Here is a 14153-nt window from a genome sequence, read left to right as displayed (position 1 = left end):
GTTAATGAAGTATTTGAACAGATTAGTTTATTATTGAACATTAAGGACACATTTTCTTCTGCTAACCATCTGCAAGCGAACGGGATATGTGCTAGACTCAACGGTCTTCTCAAAGTGAGATTTGCCAAACTCAAATTGTCAATGAAGAAAGGATGGCTCTATTGCCTGCTCCTAGCATCATATGCATTAAGGAATCAGCCTGGGTCGGACTACCCCATGAGCTAGTGATAGGGAGGCGAATGAGAATGCCCCTGTCTTCTCCATCGAGGAGTGGAAGTGATGCTCAGAAGACTGCAGGAATGTTAGGAAATGAGTTACGTGCTTATTTGACATTTATGACCGCTTGTATCTCTGTCATTTCAGATCAACGCAAGCGCAAGGGGGGTCAGTCTTAGGATACAGATGAAGACCATTCAGCAACCAGACTTCAAGCACTACTTCCTGTACCAAGATTGTTTGTGGGTGATTCGGTCCTAGTGCGTAACTTCACAAGGAAGTTGCACAAGCCCTTTGTTAGTGGTCCCTACATTGTTGAGAACATTACTCCCTCAGCAGTAAAAGCCCAAGATAGACAGTGCATGGATACACTTGGGTGACGTGAAACCTTACGCTGGTGAGACGAAAGCACACCCACCCGTTGATTCACAAGCAAGACAAGAAGAAGTTGTTCAGCATGTGCAGACTCAATGACGAGGAAGAAGGACGCTAAGATTGCTGATTAAATAAATGCAAGTGTGCATTTTGACTGAGGCTCACCCCGGGCACTCTTTATCGATATTATAGCAGAAGTGCAAAGCAAAGCTCTCGAGTCACAGAAATCTTTGAATTGGACTTTGGAAAGTGTTGATGTGATAAATATGCCAAATCTAGAATTCGAGTTTGACGACTGGAAAAGGGAGCAGTTTCCTGATTCATTCCTCAATGAGTTTCCCTTTGGTTAATCTAATGGTCCTATCTAATATCGATGTCCATATGCTCCCTCTCGCTGTTTTTGATTTTATTTTGCGTTTATATCCTGCTCTTGTTGGGTGCAGTACTAATATACATATTTTTTTGCACAATCCTAAAAATGGTCCTGCAATCAGGAGGCAACCTATTGCGATAGTTGATCAGATCCTGCAGTTACCTGACCTTCTAACATAGTTGCCTGATTAAAAAGGTTTTTTCCTTCCTTGAAGCAGTACACAGGCACAATGAGGAACGTTGGGAGTGGATCAGTTTCGTAAAGTGAGCAAAAGGAACGACGTGTGGAGAATCACAAATGGTGGTGAAATATTGGTGCATAATATATGCATGCTCTGCATTTATTATTGGTTTTCTGATTTTGCTAATCCATACTGTCTACTTCATTGGTACAAGCAAGGTAGAAGTCCCTTTGATTATTCTAACTCCAGTGACTTATGCAGAATTATCTGTTACAGAAAGACCAAGGCCATTTGTGATTATCCTTACACCAGTGACTCATATAAGGTCACCCGTTTCTCTGACAAGTGTTCCTATGATTCCCCCGGTAGGAGGGACCCTTATTGATGTACTTCATGAGCACTATGCATGCACCTGCCTTGGAGGGAGTCACAGGAGAAGCAAAAGGGAAGATGATTATGAGTTAAATAATGATCTAGACAGTACAGCACATACGGGGAATAACATGTGGTATCAGCACATAAAAGAGGTGGAAAAAAGGACCTCTAAGGAGAGTTGCTATGGTTGTGCTCTCCTACCTTATGCTGTGGGGAATTCTAAGATACTCATAGATACTCATAGATATAGAAGTAGAAGCCCAGAGAGCGCACTGCCTGACGCACCTTGCAAAAAATGATGAAGAAATATGCAGCTGCAAATAAAGGGAACAGTGCTTTCTCCAGATGGATGGGACGAAGGCCTGATCATATGTAGGGCCTTAGCACTTACAGGATTCTATGAGCCAGTTATAGATACTGCAGAGAAAGAATGCAAACATCAGTGCCTGAAGATTGCCAAATTGCTGACATGGGTTGATTATAAAGGAGACAAAGAGAAAAAGTTCCCAATTAGGAAACTCGCGTCCCCTGCACACTATCAACTGTCTGGAAATCCAGTCTAATAATTTAGAGTTTGGTTGTAATATTTGAGATAAGTTTGACTTAGTGAGCCATCAAAATGAAACATATAATTATAGATAATTTTCAAAAAATGTACATGAAAATATTTTAGCTAACTTCATCTTGACAGCCGTTTTTCAATAAAAGTACATCATTGTCAAATTATAAATATCATCATGTTGCAGTTCAATAATCAGGTTCATAGCTGCATGTTCACATGTCTATCTAAACCAGATAGTAAACATACCCTATTAATGAAATAAATAAATAATTCCTTTTAGCCAACCAGTGTCAATGCTATCAAAGAAGAGTTGAGAGCCATAAGACTGATGACCCTTCAGAATAGATATGTCCTGGACATGATTACAGCTATGAATGGAGGTGTTTGTGCCAAAATCAGGGAATCATGTTGTACATTCATACCTTCTCACGATGACGAAAACAGGGCCCTTGACAGAGTCCATAACGATGCTGATGAACTTGCACATCAAGATGGAAGATGAAGTAGAAGATATTGCAGATGACAGGTTTGCGTCGATCTTTGTCATGGGTTCCACAATGGATGGCGAATATCTTCAAGTTCCTCGTAGCATTGATGGTGATAATCATGTTTGGATTCTGTGTGATCAGAATAATAATCACACAGTGCAAGAAGATAGGAAAGAAAGCAGTAGGGATGAAGATCATGATCGATGTTGAGTCAGAGTTTGGAACCAAAGAGCTGACAGAAGAAGAAATCAGAGAGTATATAGAAACAAGTATTCTAGCACAAGGTTCCTGTATCTAAGAAACCAAGAAGTATTTGGGAAGATGGATCTACTGCAGCCAGAATGGACAATGTAGTCTCATGACCTGGAGTGTTGATGAACATGTAAAATCAGCAGGATCTCTGAAAGGAGTAACAAAGAGACAGACTCCAAAGAAGCACTTTTTCAGACGAGGATGTTTAGATGCAAAGACTGATGAGAGAGTTGTCAATGAATCAACCAGCGGGGGGAGTGTAGAGGAGGAGCCAAGTGCCTCTACCGGAGGTCACGCCCCTATTATGCCTATACCGTGAAGAATCCTTGAAACAAGGTATCCATTAAGAATGCCCCATATGATGTACCCACAGAGAAATGACAGTCTTTTAAAGGAGGTTCCGGAAGAAGTGTGAAGATGAGTGAAAGAGAAGACTGGTGACGTCACATGAAGCAGAAATGACACACCCAGAAGAGATGGTAATGAAGAGACTATATAGACCTTATAGAATCTGATGGCGAAGTAAAGAATTGAGTAACATTTCAAGTGCGGAATGAAGATTGCACATGCAAGGAGCACTGAAGAAAATGCAAGCCGTTTTATAATTCTACAGATGCTGAAACGCAAGTAGACTAAATAATCATAAGGCTGGCTACACGTAGTGAATTAACGGCAGGCGGTGCCGCCACTATATTTATAAGTGTGCATCGAATCTGGATGTTCCACAATGCATTTTAGAAAACTAGCACCTTATGAACAGAAGAGCTGAAAGTGTGGCGCAGTTGAAGAAAACAGCTGACAACAAGGGTAGATTCGAGAAGGCTTGTCTGGCCCAGTGTCAAGAGTTGGAGCCGCCAAGAAACTGGTTATCTATTCGAGAAGATACAATAAAAATGAGAAGCAAAATGGGCTCCTGTTGAGGTGTAATGGAAAAACACTAGAAGCACCAGGTTTTATTCATTTAATAGAGTTACACAGTCTCCTGTCATTTGGTCAAGATGAAAATAGACTTTGGGCAAGCTAGACCGAGACCAGAAGATAAGAACGTGCTCACACTCCCTTCTATTCTCAGGTGCAGTGATACTTTACAAGGTTGAGTTCAAAGAATAATTCAATAGCAGACAGCAGGAGTGATGATGGGCTAATTGGGTGGGGAGGTATGGTCAAGTCCAACCCTCCAGCACCTGGGGTACCAGCTTGCGTGCTGCTAGCGAGTGGAATATTCCAGAACGGTAAAAGCGTGACAACCAATTGTAGAGGGCCACGTAGCAAAGAGCCCTATAGTTTGAAAGCCAATTAAACGTTGTGTATTTCATGACAGTGAAGATGACTTGCACTAGGGGTGGACATAGCTGTCCACCTGACCTTAGAGACCCAATCACAACCCGTCCCTATATAGAAAGCATACTTAGATGTGCCCCGTAGACCAACCACAATCTCACGTAGGTTTTCTTATTGTGCCACGTAGTATGTCGTCACGTATGATGACTTTTTGCTTTAAAACTAATGTTTTTCATGAAATGCTTCGAGAGAGATGCTGTGAGATGTCCATTGATGTCCTGTTTTAGATAATTGTTGATAACACAGCTAAAGATTTGCCAACTTCTGTCGGTCTTATCATTGATGTATGAGTAACTTCTGCATCCCCATCCATCCCATAGAGCACTACCTCGCTTAAAAGGGCCTACGGGTAATTCATTTTTATTTAAGGTGCTGCACTGTATATTTAAAACATAGACAACCATGTTCATGTTTCTCCATTAATGCAATACAATTCAGGTGTGACAGAAGCTTATACACTGCCCAGATTAGTTACGAAGGTCAAGGTTGATTTTGGCAGAACTCTGGCCATTGTCGCAAATAGAATGGGCCTCATTACAACCCAGGCGTTAAGGGTTTAACGGCGCCGTCGGCGCCGTTAACCCTTAACGCCTGATTACAAGTGTCCCTTTGCGGGTTGGTGTTTAACGCCTGCTTTTAGCAGGCGTTAAAAATCCAACCCGCAAAGGGACTTTGGAGCTAATTACGGCACCGTAATTTACGGTGCCGTAATTAGCGCCTTCCCCATTCCCATTATGCCCTATGGGGGCAAAAATGGGAATGGGGAAGGGCAAATGGTGAATGGGGAATTACCGCCCCACTCACCTTGGAATGGGGCGGTAATTCTGCCATCCACCATGGCGGAATCATAACCTTAGCGGCATGGACCATGGTGCTAATAGCACCATGGTCCTCCGCCAAGGTTGTAATGAGGGCCAATGTTTTTAAACCCATTGCAGTAAAGGCTTCGTTTTATACAGAAGAGCATTTTGAAGCCCATCATTTATTGCGGGGAAAGTGTCTGCAAATGAGTTGTGCTTATTATGCTCCTTTTTCATCTGTGAAACACATGTTTAAAATGTCATGTGCATATTGTGCATTGCACATGTCATTCTGTATTTTGCATATTTTTTACTTTTGATAAAGAATCCAAGAAAAAGGTGAAATAGCCTCAGTGTACTTATTCAGTGTTCATGTTTCTTGGGTTGGTATACAGATTGATGCAGAGCGGGTGGTACATTTATTTTACCACAGGCAGTAATTCATTTATGTTATGTGATAAAAATAAAAAATAAACTGATCACTGTGAAGTGAGTTCTTCTCTGGGGCTTTGAGTGAACGATAGCATTTCATGTACATGGTAAATGTATTCTGAGATGCAAGCCAAAAGGGCATAGCGTGGTATTGTAAATAAAATACTGCAGGGGCATAAATTCATCATTTAAAGTGTACTAAGTCCAATCTTTGCTTACCGTTAGGCACCCCGGTATAATAATTAGGTGGTACTCTGAAGCTAGGCTCACCACTATACCACAAAATACCACCAACCATGAAATACCACCAGCCAAAAATAGCACCAACCAAAAATATGGCCAAAGTACCTCTAACAGCAGCCGCCTCCTACTCCATAATCATTCCAGCACATGTATGTATCGTGCAGTCTTGCTGGAATACCCCATATCAGTATTTATTGTTTAACTGCTTAGTTATTCTTCTCTCATATAGCTCCACATACATGTTTACGTCATTTCCATATTTATCTAATGGTTTTTTTTACAAATCTTTTGTAGTTTCAGAATGCTTTTAAAGCCTGAGTTGTCTTCAAAGATAACGGAGACTGGTGGCATCATGCCCAGGTTAGACTTCTGAGGATGCAGGCGGTGCTGTCATTCTCGACAAAGGCAAACTTGATGCAAGTACTGGGGAGAGCTGGACAATTCAGAACATGCAGTCCCCAGCCAAACCATCACAATATTCAATCATCAAGGACCACAGCAGCACACTCGCATCTGACATACAAGGGGAGCAGCACTGGTCCTTGCATTCCTGCCCCCCACTTTCTGAATAAAGGGTCCTGCTTGAAATGTCTGCTGGTGGCAGGATGCAATTGGTTGTCTGCTTGTCCCACTCTTACTGCGACTAGATGTATACATGACTTAGGCCAATGGTGACTACCTCATTTAGGGACATGTGAAGAGCAAGAGGAAATGATAGTTTCGAGGATAACTTAACTCTTGAAGTTAAAAAGGTGCTAACAGATCTTAGAGTGTGGTTTTCCCAAAAGAACACTTAAAACTGATAAAGAAAGGATTAAGGGATGACGTATGTAAGCATTACTTCACAAAGCCGAAGATAATGTCAGCTGTTATGTGCCAAGAAGCCCAAACTATGGGCCTTGTGGTGGCACAGAGCAAGAGATCTGGACGGAGGCAAGAAGGGAGAAGAAGGGAGTAATGCTGGGGCAGATGCCAACATCAGGAAAATGCTTAATAAAGATTATGAGACGTAGGTATTTTGCTAATACACAATGGACTTTGGAGACCACCTTGACATATGCAAGAGCATGTGCATCATACATGTACATGCTCATCGAAGGCGGCTTAGGGATGACTCCTTAGAAGTCTTGCAATCCATTCAGGATTTTTTTACTAGACTAAACATGTCAAGTATTTTTCACAGAGCGTAACTTCATCGTTTACTAAAATCAAACAGTCATCCGGTATCATTAATCTGGCAATGATCACACGAGACTCATTCACATGCCTTTTACACAGAATGTTTTAATACATGAAGAATGGCAAGAGTTTCTGTTTTTACGTATTCACTGTTGTCATTCTAAGATAGTGGAGTAGAAGGGAGTTTATTCTAATTCAGACCTCTTTCAGAATATAACAAGCAATACTCTACTCTACAAAATGGCCATCACATCTTTGGGCGTGCCTCAGGATGTCACTCCAGGGACGTCATAACGGAGGTAATTCAAACTGAGTCAAGCTCATGCAATCACAATATAAACAAGTGCAGCCATCTTTGTTCACGCTACAATGAACACAGCTGTACACAGACACTACCGGGCAAAACGCACAAGTGGCTAGAAGAAAAAAGAACTCCAATCTGTACATTGCAGGACCACCTACTACAACACGCTGAACCTAACTAGTTCATGGCAGTAGAGAAGACTAGTATAGAAGCGTGTCCGGAATAGACTGCCTTTAAGAACCAGAATCTACTTGAATACTCTTTTTTTTAAATCAAGTTTTTATTGTCATTTTTCAAAATATCTACTTTGTCATCAAGATAATACATGCCATTTCAGCAACTTCCCTCCCTCCCACTCCCCTATCCCTCACCCTCAGATGCAGTACAATCAGTTCTTGATAATTGCTCACCACCACCGATGAGCGCCTATCTCGAGTCTTGTCCCTGCATCCCGGTGCCCGGCTATCGTCCATAGTGGTTAAGGAGAGGCAGCCAGATGCCCTGTGTCTGTTGGCACCTCTTACGTAGTAAATGCTGTTTCGTGTGGTACATAGTGCTCATGACAGTTTTGTCTTCATCAAACAATGAGAACGTCTGTGCAAGCGGAGACACAAGCAAGTAAAACATAGTTTGCAAACAGGATCCAGGCTGTTTTTGTACTAATTTATTTTACACATTTACTGGTAACAGACCCATATTACACATTGGGGATTAGAAATGTAAGACGGGATATTTTACAATGCAGATTATTTTCTCAGAACCATGCCTAAACCATGCCTGAACCATGCCTGAACCACGCCTAAACTATGCCTGAACCACACTTGAACCATGCCGAAACCACGCCTAAACCACACCTGAACCATGCCTGAACCACACCTGAACCACACCTGAACATGCCTAAACCACGCCTGAACCACACCTAAACCATGCCTGAATCATGCCTGAACCATGCCTAAAACACGCCTGAACCATGCCTAAACCATGCCTGAACCACACCTGAACCACGATCGAACCATGCCTAAACCATGCCTGAACCATGCCTGAACCACACCTAAACAACGCCTAAACCACGCCTGAACCATGCCTGAACCACACCTGAACCACGCCTGAACGATGACTGAACCATGCCTGACCACATCTAAACCATGCCTGAACCATGGCTGAACAACACCTGAACCACACCTGAACCATGCCTAAACCACTCCTGAACCACGCCTCAACCATTCCGGAACAATGCCTGAACAATGCCTGAACCAGGCCTGAACGACACCTAAACCATGCCTAAACTATGACTGAACCATGATTAGACCACTCCTAAACCATGCCTGAACCATGCCTGAACCATGCCTAAACCATGCCTGAACCATGCCTGAACCATTCCTGAACCATGCCTGATCACACATAAACCACGCCTAAACCACGCCTGAACCATGCCTAAACCATGCCTAAACCCTGAACCATGCCTGAACCATGCCTAAATCATACCTGAACCATGCCTGAACCACACCTAAACTACTCCTGAACCATGACTGAACCATGCCTGAACCACACCTGAACCACACCTAATCCATTCCTAAACCATGCCTGAACCAAGTCGAAACCATGCCTAAACCACGCCTGAGCCATGCCTGAACCACACCTAAACCACGCCTGAACAACACCTAAACCATGCCTGAACGATGCCTAATCCATGCCTAAACCACGCCTGAATCATGCCTGAACCATTCCTGACCACGCCTAAACCATGCCTAAACCACGACTGAACCAAGCCTGACCACACCTAAATGGCACTTGAACCATGCCTAAACCACACCTGAACCATGCCCGAACCACGCCTGAACCACGATTGAACCAAGCCTAAACCATGCCTGAACCATGCCTGAACCACACCTAAACCAAGCCTGAACCAGGCCTGAACGACACCTAAACCACACGTAAACCACACCTGAACCACGCCTGAACGATGCCTGAACCATGCCTGACCACATCTAAACCATGCCTGAACCATGGCTGAACAACACCTGAACCACACCTGAACCATGCCTGAACCATGCCTAAACCACTCCTAAACCATGCCTGAACCATGCCTAAACCATGCCTGAACCATGCCTGAACCATTCCTGAACCATGCCTGATCACACATAAACCACGCCTAAACCACGCCTGAACCATGCCTAAACCATGCCTGAACCATGCCTAAACCCTGAACCATGCCTGAACCATGCCTAAATCATACCTGAACCATGCCTGAACCACACCTAAACTACTCCTGAACCATGACTGAACCATGCCTGAACCACACCTGAACCACACCTAATCCATTCCTAAACCATGCCTGAACCAAGTCTAAACCATGCCTAAACCACGCCTGAGCCATGCCTGAACCACACCTAAACCACGCCTGAACAACACCTAAACCATGCCTGAACGATGCCTAATCCATGCCTAAACCACGCCTGAATCATGCCTGAACCATTCCTGACCACGCCTAAACCATGCCTAAACCACGACTGAACCATGCCTGACCACACCTAAATGGCACTTGAACCATGCCTAAACCACACCTGAACCATGCCCGAACCACACCTGAACCACGATTGAACCAAGCCTAAACCATGCCTGAACCATGCCTGAACCACACCTAAACCAAGCCTGAACCATGCCTGAACCATTCCTGAACCATGCCTGACCACACATAAACCATGCCTGAACAACGCCTGAACCATGCCTAAACCACGCCTGAACCACACCTAAACCCTGAACCATGCCTGAATCATGCCTGAACCATGCCTAAACCATGCCTGAACCATGCCTGACCACGCATAAACCATGCCTGAACCATGCCTAAACCACGGCCGAACCATGCCTAAACCCGGAACCACGCATGAACCATGCCTGAACCACGCCTAAACCATGCCTGAACCATACCTGAAACACATCTAAACCACACGTGAACCATGCCTGAACCACACCTAAACCACGCCTAAACCATGCCTGAACCATGCCTGAACCACGCCTAATTCATCCCTAAACCACGCCTGAACCATGCCTGAGCCACGCTTAAACCAAGCCTGAACGACACCTGAACTATGCCTAAACCATGCCTGAACCATGCCGAAACCATGCCTGAACCATGCCTGACCATGCCCAAACCATGTCTGAACTACGCCTAAACCACGCCCGAACCATGCCTAAACCACACTTGAACCATGCCTGAACAATGCCTAAACCACGCCTGAACCATGCCTGAACCGTCCCTGAAGCATGCCTAAACCACGCTGGAACCATGCCCGAACCATGCCTGAACCACGCCTGAACCACATCTAAACCACGCCTGAACCACACCTGAACCATGCCTGAACAACGTCTAAATCACGCCTGAACCATGCCTAAACCACGCCTAAACCATGCCTGAACCATGCCTGAACCACACCCAAACCAATTCTTAAACCACGCCTGAACCATACCTGAACCATGCCTGAACCACGCCTAAACCATGCCTGAACCACGATTGAGCCATGCCTAAACCATGCCTGAACCACGATTGAACCATGCCTAAACCACGCCTGAACCATGCCTGAACCATTCCTGAAGCATCCCTGATCACACATAAACCACGGCTGAACCACGCCTGAACCATGCCTAAACCATGCCTGAACCATGCCCAAACCCTGAACCACGCCTGAACCATGGCTAAACCACGCCTGAACCACACCTAATCCATGCCTGAACCACGCATAAACCATGCCTGAACCACGCCTGAACCACGCCTAAACCACGCCTGAACCATGCCTGAACCATGCCTGAACAACACAAAATCCATTCCTAAACCATGCCTGAACCACGCCTGATCCATCCCTGAACCACGTCTAAACCACACCTAAACCACGCCTAAACCATGCCTGATCCATGCCTGACCACGCATAAACCATGCCTGAACCATGCCTAAACCAAGCCCGAACCATGCCTAAACCCAGAACCATGCATGAACCATGCCTAAACCATGCCTGAACCATGCCTGAACCACACCTAAACCAAGCCTGAACCATGCCTGAACCATTCCTGAACCATGCCTGACCACACATAAACCACGCCTGAACCACACCTGAACCATGCCTAAACCACGCCTGAACCACCCCTAAACCCTGAACCATGCCTAAACCATGCCTGAACCACGCCTAAACCATGCCTGAACCATGCCTGACCACGCATAAACCATGCCTGAACCATGCCTAAAGCGTGCCCGAACCATGCCTAAACCCGGAACCACGCATGAACCATGCCTAAACCACACCTAAACCATGCCTGAAACATGTCTAAACCACACCTGAACCATGCCTGAACCACACCTAAACCACGCCTAAACCATGCCTGAACCACGCCTAATTCATCCCTAAAACATGCCTGAACCATGCCTGAGCCACGCTTAAACCAAGCCTGAACCACACCTGAACTACGCCTAAACCATGCCTGAACCATGCCGAAACCATGCCTGAACCATGCCTGACCATGCCTGAGCCACGCTTAAACCAAGCCTGAACCACACCTGAACTATGCCTAAACCATGCCTGAACCATGCCGAAACCATGTCTGAACCATGCCTGACCATGCCTAAACCACGTCTGAACTACGCCTAAACCACGCCTGAACCATGCCTAAACCACACTTGAACCATGCCTGAACAATGCCTAAACCATGTCTGAACCATGCCTGAACCATCCCTGAAGCAAGGCTAAACTACGCCTGAACCATGCCTGAACCATGCCTGACCATGCCTGAGCCACGCTTAAACCAAGCCTGAACCACACCTGAACTACACCTAAACCATGCCTGAACCATGCCGAAACCATGCCTGAACCATGCCTGACCATGCCTAAACCACGCCTGAACCATGCCTAAACCACACTTGAACCATGCCTGAACAACGCCTAAACCATGCCTGAACCATGCCTGAACCATCCCTGAAGCACGGCTAAACTACGCCTGAACCATGCCCGAACCATGCCTGAACCAAGCCTGAACCACATCTAAACCACGCCTGAACCACACCTGAACCATGCATAAACCACGCCTAAACCATGCCTGAACCATGCCTGAACCACACCTAATCCATGCTTAAACCACGCCTGAACCGTGCCTGAACCATGCCTGAACCATGCCTAAACCATGCCTGAACCACGATTGAACCATGCCTGAACCAAGCCTGAACCATGCCTAAACCACGCCTGAACCATGCCTGAACCATTCCTGAAGCATCCCTGATCACACATAAACCACGCCTTAACCACGCCTGAACCATGCCTAAACCATGCCTGAACCACGCCCAAACCCTGAACCACGCCTCATCCATGCCTGAACCACGCCTGAACCACACCTATTCCATGCCTGAACCACGCATAAACCATGCCTGAACCACGCCTGAACCATGCCTAAACCACGCCTGAACCATGCCTGAACCATGCCTGAACCACGCCTGAACCACACCTAATCCATTCCTAAACCATGCCTGAACCACGCCTGATCCATCCCTGAACCACATCTAAACCACACCTAAACCAAGCCTGAGCCATGCCTGAACCACACCTAAACCACACCTGAACCACACCTAAACCACACCTGAACCATGCCTGAACCATGCCTGAACCATGCCTGAACCACGCCTAAACCACGTCTAAACCACGCCTGAACCACGCCTGAACCATGCCTGAACAATGTCTAAACCACGCCTGAATCATGCCTAAACCATGCCTAAACCATGCCTGAACCATGCCTGAACGACCCTCATCCATGCCAAAACCACGCTTGAACCATGCCTGAACCATGCCTGAACCACGCCTAAACCATGCCTGAACCATGCCTGAACCACGATTGAACCACGCCTAAACCATGCCTGAACCACGCCTAAACCACGCCTGAACCATGCTTTAACCATTCCTGAACCATGCCTGATGACACATAAACCACGCCTGAACCTCGCCTGAACCATGCCTAAACCATGTCTTAACCACGCCTAAACCCTGAACTATGTCTGAACCATGCCTGAACCACGCCTAAACCATGCCTGACCCATGCCTAAACCATGCCTGAACCACGCCTAAGCCATGCCTGAACCATGCCTGAACCACACCTAAACCACACCTGAACCACACCTGAACGATGCCTGAACAACGTCTAAACCATGCCTGAACCATGCCTAAACCATGCCTAAACCATGCCTGAACCATGCCTGAACCACACCTAATCCATGCTTAAACCAAACCTGAACCATGCCTGAACCATGCCTGAACCACGCCTAAGCCATGCCTGAACCATGCCTGAACCACACCTAAACCACACCTGAACCACACCTGAACGATGCCTGAACAACGTCTAAACCATGCCTGAACCATGCCTAAACCATGCCTAAACCATGCCTGAACCAAGCCTGAACCACACCTAAACCACGCCTGAACCATGCCCGAACCATTCCTGAACCATCCCTGATCACACATAAACCACGCTGGAACCACGCCTGAACCATGCCTAAACCATGCCTGAACCACGCCCAAACCCTGAACCACGCCTGAACCATGCCTGAACCATGCCTAAACCACGCTTGAACCACGCCTAATCCATGCCTGAACCACACATAAACCATGCCTGAACCATGCCTGAACCACGCCTAAACCATGCCTGAACAATGCCTGAACCATGCCTGAACCACGCATTAACCTCACCTAATCCATTCCTAAACCAAGCCTGAACCACGCCTGATCCATACCTGAACCATGTCTAAACCACACCTAAACCAAGCCTGAGCCATGCCTGAACCACACCTAACCCACGCCTGAACCACACCTAAACCACGCCTGAACCATGCCTGAACCACGCCTAAACCATGTCTAAACCACGCCTGAACCACGCCTGAACCATGCCTGAACAATGTCTAAACCATGCCTGAACTATGCCTAAACCACGCCTAAACCATGCCTGAACCATGCCTGAACCACACCTAATCCATGCCTAAACCACACCTGAACTATGCCTGAACCA

This window comes from Ambystoma mexicanum, chromosome 3p (genome assembly GCF_040938575.1).
Source record: "Ambystoma mexicanum isolate Mex_15411 chromosome 3p, UKY_AmexF1_1, whole genome shotgun sequence".
Taxonomy (NCBI): domain Eukaryota; kingdom Metazoa; phylum Chordata; class Amphibia; order Caudata; family Ambystomatidae; genus Ambystoma; species Ambystoma mexicanum.
This window is presented reverse-complemented; position numbering follows the sequence as displayed.